This window comes from Sinohyriopsis cumingii, unplaced genomic scaffold (genome assembly GCF_028554795.1).
Source record: "Sinohyriopsis cumingii isolate HCF-2022 unplaced genomic scaffold, ASM2855479v2 utg002552l, whole genome shotgun sequence".
In the NCBI taxonomy this organism is placed as follows: domain Eukaryota; kingdom Metazoa; phylum Mollusca; class Bivalvia; order Unionida; family Unionidae; genus Sinohyriopsis; species Sinohyriopsis cumingii.
This window is the reverse complement of record NW_028316242.1, coordinates 284,792-291,516: the sequence shown is the minus strand read 5'-3', so window position 1 is coordinate 291,516 and position 6,725 is coordinate 284,792.

The following is a 6,725-nucleotide window of genomic DNA, read 5'->3' as shown; positions in this document are numbered from 1 at the left end:
GTGTATTGTTGGATGGTCTTGTGTCCCCTGAAAACCCAATGTCATTCATGGCTTCTTGTAATTGTTGGTTGATGATTTCGACCTCAAAAGTGTTTTGCTTTTCGGTGATGTTTTGGATTTGTGTAGGGTGAATCATTTCTACCAAAGCCACTTCCCAATGGGCTTCGTGATCTAAGGGGATGGCCTGAGGTAATTTGGCCGTGTAACAGCACAACGTGTTGTGGGGAAACACCTCCATGGAACTGTCACTGGGTAAGGTTAAGTAAAATTGGTTTTGGTGACTCATAATTCCAGAGTTCTGTGGCTGTCTGAGGGGTTACTGGACGTCAGAGGCGTGTCTCCGTCTAAAATGGGGTTCTGGTTGTGATTGAAGTGGTGACTGGCACTGGCACTGTACACAAGGTTCCCGGGGTTCCCGTTCGAGGTGAATTTCAGGGAGGGATTAGGAAGCAGGTAACCGATGCAACTGCTCAATAAAATGGTCCACAATTGTTTGTCTCCTTGTTGCAAACTCAAATTGGCAATGGCAGCCCCGATGACACAATACACCACGAAGATTTGGCAGAAAAAGACGATTTGCATTTTAGGCACACGTTCTCCACACCACACCCACAAGGGTTGTTTTTGTAAATCTTGCACAGAAGAACTAGGTGAAGAAGGAGTGGTCGACGTAGCTGCGTCTGCTGTGTGAAAGGGCATGATGGTCACTTCTTTTTATAGTCGATGACTTGCGAAGCGTCGATCCAAGAATCGAAACTGGGTGGATATCCTTTCCAACGTACTTTGACTTCTTTGACACGTCGTTTGCCCACTTTACGGGTTCTGCGTTCGAGAATGCTTTCGATGTCGTACACGTCGTCTTCCTTTTTGGTGACACGTTGTAACTCGGGCAAATAAAACGTTCCTTTGAGCACTTCTCCGTTCATGTCTTCCAATTTATAGACGGCAGGATGACGGCCATGCACTCGTCCAGTGACGCGAAACAATTCGGTCGTCCAGTTAGGTAAGTAACCTTTGTCGAAAGTGCGTTTGGTTCTGCCAATGCGCACCCAATCTCCTACGGCCAACATTCCACTTTTCTCGGGGACAGCCCTCGTCGGGGACGTAACAAACAGACGCTCAAACACCAACACTTCGTTGTCGGGAGTCACGTCTTGCGGGGCACGTCCGATGCTTCGATGGTAAGATTGGTTGTACGCTTGCACCAGGTGCGGTAAGATGTCGACGTACTTCAGAGTGTGGTGATGCGTAAAATATTTCCACATGCGTTCTTTCAAAGTGCGTTGAAAACGTTCCACGATGCTGGCTTTGGTTTCGGGATTCTCGGTGGTAAAAAAATGAATGTCACGTTTCTTTAATTCTTTTTGGAAAGCTTGGTTCAGAAATTCAGTACCTTTGTCCGTTTGCCATCGAAGAGGGTGACGACCGCTTTGTTTCAACACCCGTTGCAGGGCTCGCACTAACTCGCTGCTCGATTTGGAAGTCAAGGGCACGACCCAGGCAAATTTGGAAAAGACGTCGATGACACAAAACAAATATTTGTAGCCACGATTGTAGCTGGCCAAATGAGAGACATCGGCTAAATCGGCTTGCCATTGATGATCGATGCCTTCCACTCGGGTGCGACTTCTGGCAAACTTGCGTCGAATGGGTTTGTGTAAAGTGTAGGTAGCTTGTTCTTGTAACCATCGTTGCACTTGAGGTAAACGGAGACTTTTTAGTCGCGTTTTGGCAGCACGATACAATTTTTGAACTCCTGTGTAAGCTGCAGGATGGGAGGGATCGTAGTAAATGCTGGCTAAGACTTTTTCCATTTTTTTGTGTTGGTTGGTGTGTTAATAAGACACCCACTCTTGGGGGATGCTACTCTTTTTCTCTTGGGGTATTTTCTTGGATTGCAATGCTTTGCGTGTGCGGCCAGCAATAGGTGTCGAAGAGGAGAAGGATGTCTGAGCGGGGGATATCGGTTCTTGTTTCACTTCTGTCTTCACTTCTGTCTTCACTTTCTTTTTCTTTTGTGATGAAGAAGGGGTGGCCATCATCTTTTTAATCCATCCAATTCTGGAGGTAGGTGGTGTTGTTAACTTCCGTACTTTTTCTGGTGGAGTTTGAAACCCTTCCTCTTCTTCTCCTTTTTCTGTCTTGGTCACGGGTAGTGGTGGTACTGGTACTGGTACTGGTGATGGTGCTGGACTTTTCATCAAGGTCTTAAAATCTTTCAGAGTGGGTAGAGCTGTTTCGTCTAAAGCTTTCTGGTGAAAGAGTTGCAGTCGTTGCAAGAGTTGACCGTACTTTTGCGATTTTTCTGTTTCGGACAAATCTTGGCGATCCATCAAGGACTGCAATTCGTGTTGTAACTGGGACATCTCCCTCAAATTGGGATTGGGAGGTAAATGCGGGGTGTGTTGTTCTTGCCACCGATGGTATTCCATCCATCGTTTGTAAGGCACTAAAGCTAGTTTTCGTCCTTCCATGGGGTTGTCAGCGGTCGATTCTGAGATCTTGGAACTTCCGAGGCCTTTTTATCTTGCTCCCACCAGTACTCCCAACATGGTTCCCAACACTCCTTTCAGTATGGGGCCTAACAAGAGAGGTAAAATACCTCCACGTTGCACTAACATCTTCTTTTTTTGACGAATGGGAATTTTCTTTTGAACCATTTGGCGAAGAACGTGACGATGTTTGCCTAAGCATTGTTTCTGGTGTTTGGACAAAGGGATCGTGCCTTTCAAAACGTTCAAACAACATTCGCACACGGTATCGATGACCTCTTTGGAGGCTGTTTGAATGAGTTTTTTTCCGTAGGGGTGTAGAAGCTTTGGACAGGACAGATAACATGTCCCCATGTTTGGCTAAACGTGGTGGCAGTCCTTTCCTTTTCTTTCCTTGGGGTTTTCTGGAGGGTGACATCTTTGAGTCTTCAGGAGCACCAAGAAAAACACTGATACCCGACTTGGTCACAGGCCTTTTTTATACTGGAACGCGTCGCCACTGATTGTCTTTACGTCGTATCAATTTGAGGACAGGCATGACACGTCGTGCAGGGGTACGCAACGGACTAAATCGAGCCAGTTCTTGCTTGGACAAATCCAGTAAACTTTGTAACATGCCCGATCTTTCTTGAACTTTGATTTTGGGAGAAGGTACTTTGTGAGCTACAGCCACTGCCACTAAATTTGTTTCGATCGAAAAAGCGTTTGGTTTGATGAGGAATCTGAATGATTCCTTGGAGTAATTGACGTGCCGTCACCGTGAACCATCGTAAGACTTCTTTGAGACTAGCTTCTAAGACACGAGCTCGTGTTTGTGGATCTTTTTCTCGACTGATGCCATACAAGGCACGAATCAATTTGACGGGAAGATGCGACTGAAGGGACGTCATGTTCGCACTGTGTGAGATAGACGAAAAAGGGTCCGAGGTTTTTATAGATTTTTTTATGGGGAGTGAAATGAAGTCGAGGACGGAGACGTGTACAGGACAGGCCCTCCGTCTTGGCACCAGTGGTGAAACAAGTGGGTACGAAATCGCAAATCCTCGGGAGTCGTAGGTTTCAAATCGACGAGTAAATAGGCGTGTGGCGTTTGAGTGGCATCGTCGTACGCCTGAGTCAGCCAAGGCGTTCCTAACTGTTTGGCTAAGACTTGCACTTGCGATTTATCTCGAGGGCTTTTAAACAAGACCACGTAATGCGCATTGAGACTGATGGTGCGATGGGCTTTACTTTGTTGAAACAAATTTTGGGTGATGTAAACGACACTGGCATTACGGTGATGCCCTTTGCGCGTGAACCACAGTTTAATTTCTTCTTCGTCTTCTCCTAACATGTCGTCGAAAATGACCGAATGGGTTTGACGGGAGTCAGAGACGATGCCGTCGTCTTCTTTAGGAATGTATTCCACAAACACGATGGAATCGCCTTGACTTTCTCGCAAGAGGCTGTACGCCGATTGCCACTCTTTGTAACACCACACGATCCGTTGAGGTGGTCGATCGATCAAATGATGTTTATGTTCGATCAGACGTTTGACGAATTCGGTTTTGCCAGAACCACTAGGTCCAGCAATGAGCATGTTAAAGGGATGGCGAAGATACAAAGCCTCCCAACTGGCACGATCTAAGTGTTCGTCGATGACTTTGACAGTAGAGGAAGAGGGAGCAGAGACAGTAGAGGTAGCCATGGTGTGAGGAATGTCACTTGTGACACGAAAAACAAACAAGACAAGAGTTTATATACTTTTTTTCAGAACACGTTTATTGAATGTTTTTTTTCAAACATGAATACGAAAGACAAAAATACATAAAAGCCAAAGGCTTAAGTACAAGAATAAAAGGCACATGATAACCATGAACGTGGAATAAAAAACAAGTGTCTGTACAACAACCACATGTTTTGGGTAAAGTTCTAACCAGTTCTATAGTAGGGGGTAAGGTCACACAAGTGTCCTCCCGAAAGGGTCTTTCAGGCCTGTCCACGACAGTCCTGTCCTGGGTGACGGGTTCTTCTGGCACCGTCACTAACACGGGTTGAAAAGTAACTTTTTTCCTTGAATAACTCTCGTGCATACTGAGCCACCTCTTGTGTCCAAGCCTCAAAACCCTGGTCTCGGTGATGTCCAACATTTGACTCCTAACCAATCTGGTTTCTTCTTCGTCAACGACATGGTAAGTTACTTCAATGAACAATGAACTATCGATCTTGCCTAGGGTTCCTTTTTATATACAGACCAATACCGACGTGACCGTACGGCAACGTAAAGTGATTGGGAAGTCTCACTCGCTTCTGGTACACGATTTGATAGACTTTTTCTAGGGGCCGACTGACGATGTGGTGAGTGGGTAAACGTACAATCTTGTTCGGTTGATAGGTGGTCACTTTAAAGTTTCCATCCTCTCCCGATTGCAAGGCTTCTTTCAATACCCCAAAGTTGACCACTCGACTGGTACGATGATTCAGAGTCAGTCCTTTCACTTTGCATGTCGTGTGCACTTCTCCTTGTTTGTCCCGGTATTCGTAGCCGTAATTTTTGGGACCACCACTGACGAAACTTAGAATCTTGTCGTCGGGATGCTCGTCTGTCCAGGCTCCTAAACGGTCTCCTTCGATGTCAGGGTGCTGTTGAATCGGGTGACGGATGTAAATGCAACTGTCCGTGTCAAAGTACAGGACGCGTTCTTCTAACAGTTCTAAAGCTTCGTACAATTTTAAGCGAGCATGAGCTGTCACGTAAGCCGCAATGATGACATTTCCAAAAGGGTCGTCTTGTACAAAGTCCATATCTTCTTCGTAATTGACCAAGATCAAATCCTCTCGAACGACGTCCACGTGTTTCATGTATTTGGTTTTGTCGTGAATCATCTGGAAGTAGCGGGAAGGTTCTGTCAAATATTCCGTTTTGGGTAAACACGGTCGTTGTGCCATTTTACCCCACAAGCAATTTAACATCACTTTGGCAAACGATCGCCTGCCTTCGTTTTTTTCGATGTGGTCTAAAGAGATGCCTTCTTGTTCGTAGTAGTTCTCTTTGAATTTGTATTTGGTCTTCGGGAGTGTGACACCAGGAAGGATAGCCGCTGGCTTCTTGTTTCAGTTTCAAAAAGGCATCCACGTAGTCGGCGAAAATGCCTTTCTGAGTAGGGTCACCCTTGTGGTATTGTTGTGTCTTGGGAAAGTGGCAAATTTCGTACACTTCTAACAGTTGGTATCCCATGTCCAGAGCTTGAACAATTCCACGCTGACCCAGGTTCCCGTCAAGGCACGTTCTTCCTGGCTGTGATGGCAAGGTTGGTCTTAGTTGCACGTTTCGGCACAAGTACGGCACAATGGAAACATCAGTTTGCCTTGACAATGGTGAGGTAAGACGGGATGGTATAGGTTCGTTGGAGGCAAAACTTTACACTTGATCAAGCCTTCGTATTGTCGAATGTTTTTCAGGTCGATGTGTTCCGTGAACAATTGCGGGTGCCCTACAGGAAAGCGACAATATTTGCACACGTAGGGATACAGCGAACACACATCCAAGTATTTGATTTCTTCTCCTTTCTATTCGTCGGCTTGGTACAGCAAACAGGTGGCATTGGTCCTTCCTCCGTACAAACTATCCCTCGGGTTCAGCGGGTCCATGAACTGGTAACTTTCCACGAGGCGTTTAAACTCGGGATCGGTTTTCAAACGGTGATCGTACTCGTGTTCCCACATTTCCACCACTTGGTATCCTTGCTGTTCTAACTTTAGGCGTCGCTGACAAGTGTCCTGGTACAAGTCTTCCATGGTTCGTTGCAAAAACTGATTTTTAGTGTCACGGTCAGGGTAACAGACGGGACATCCGTGAAATAAGCAACCGTTAAACTCGTACACGATCTTGGGGTTTTCTAAGTCCCAGCCATCGACCGAATACGTTCCGATGGTCTTTTCGCCTCCTCCGTTGCGGGCATGCTGAATCCATTTGTCTTCCTTGTCGCACAAGTAATGTAACCAGCGTAGGGCTTTGACCGAGTATTGACGTTTGACAAAGTGGGTCGTTTGAGGACTGATGGCAGCCACGGTGTTTTCAGGCATGAATCGTTGGCGGTACACTAAGGAACACGCTTTGGCAATGGTGCAAGCTTCTTTCAAAGGATCGACCCCTCCGTGTTCCATGAACAGTTCTCAAAATTTTCCACAGCAACGTCGTAAAATGTCCACGTCGGAACGACAATACTTTAGCATTTCTTCCTGAAAGTCGAA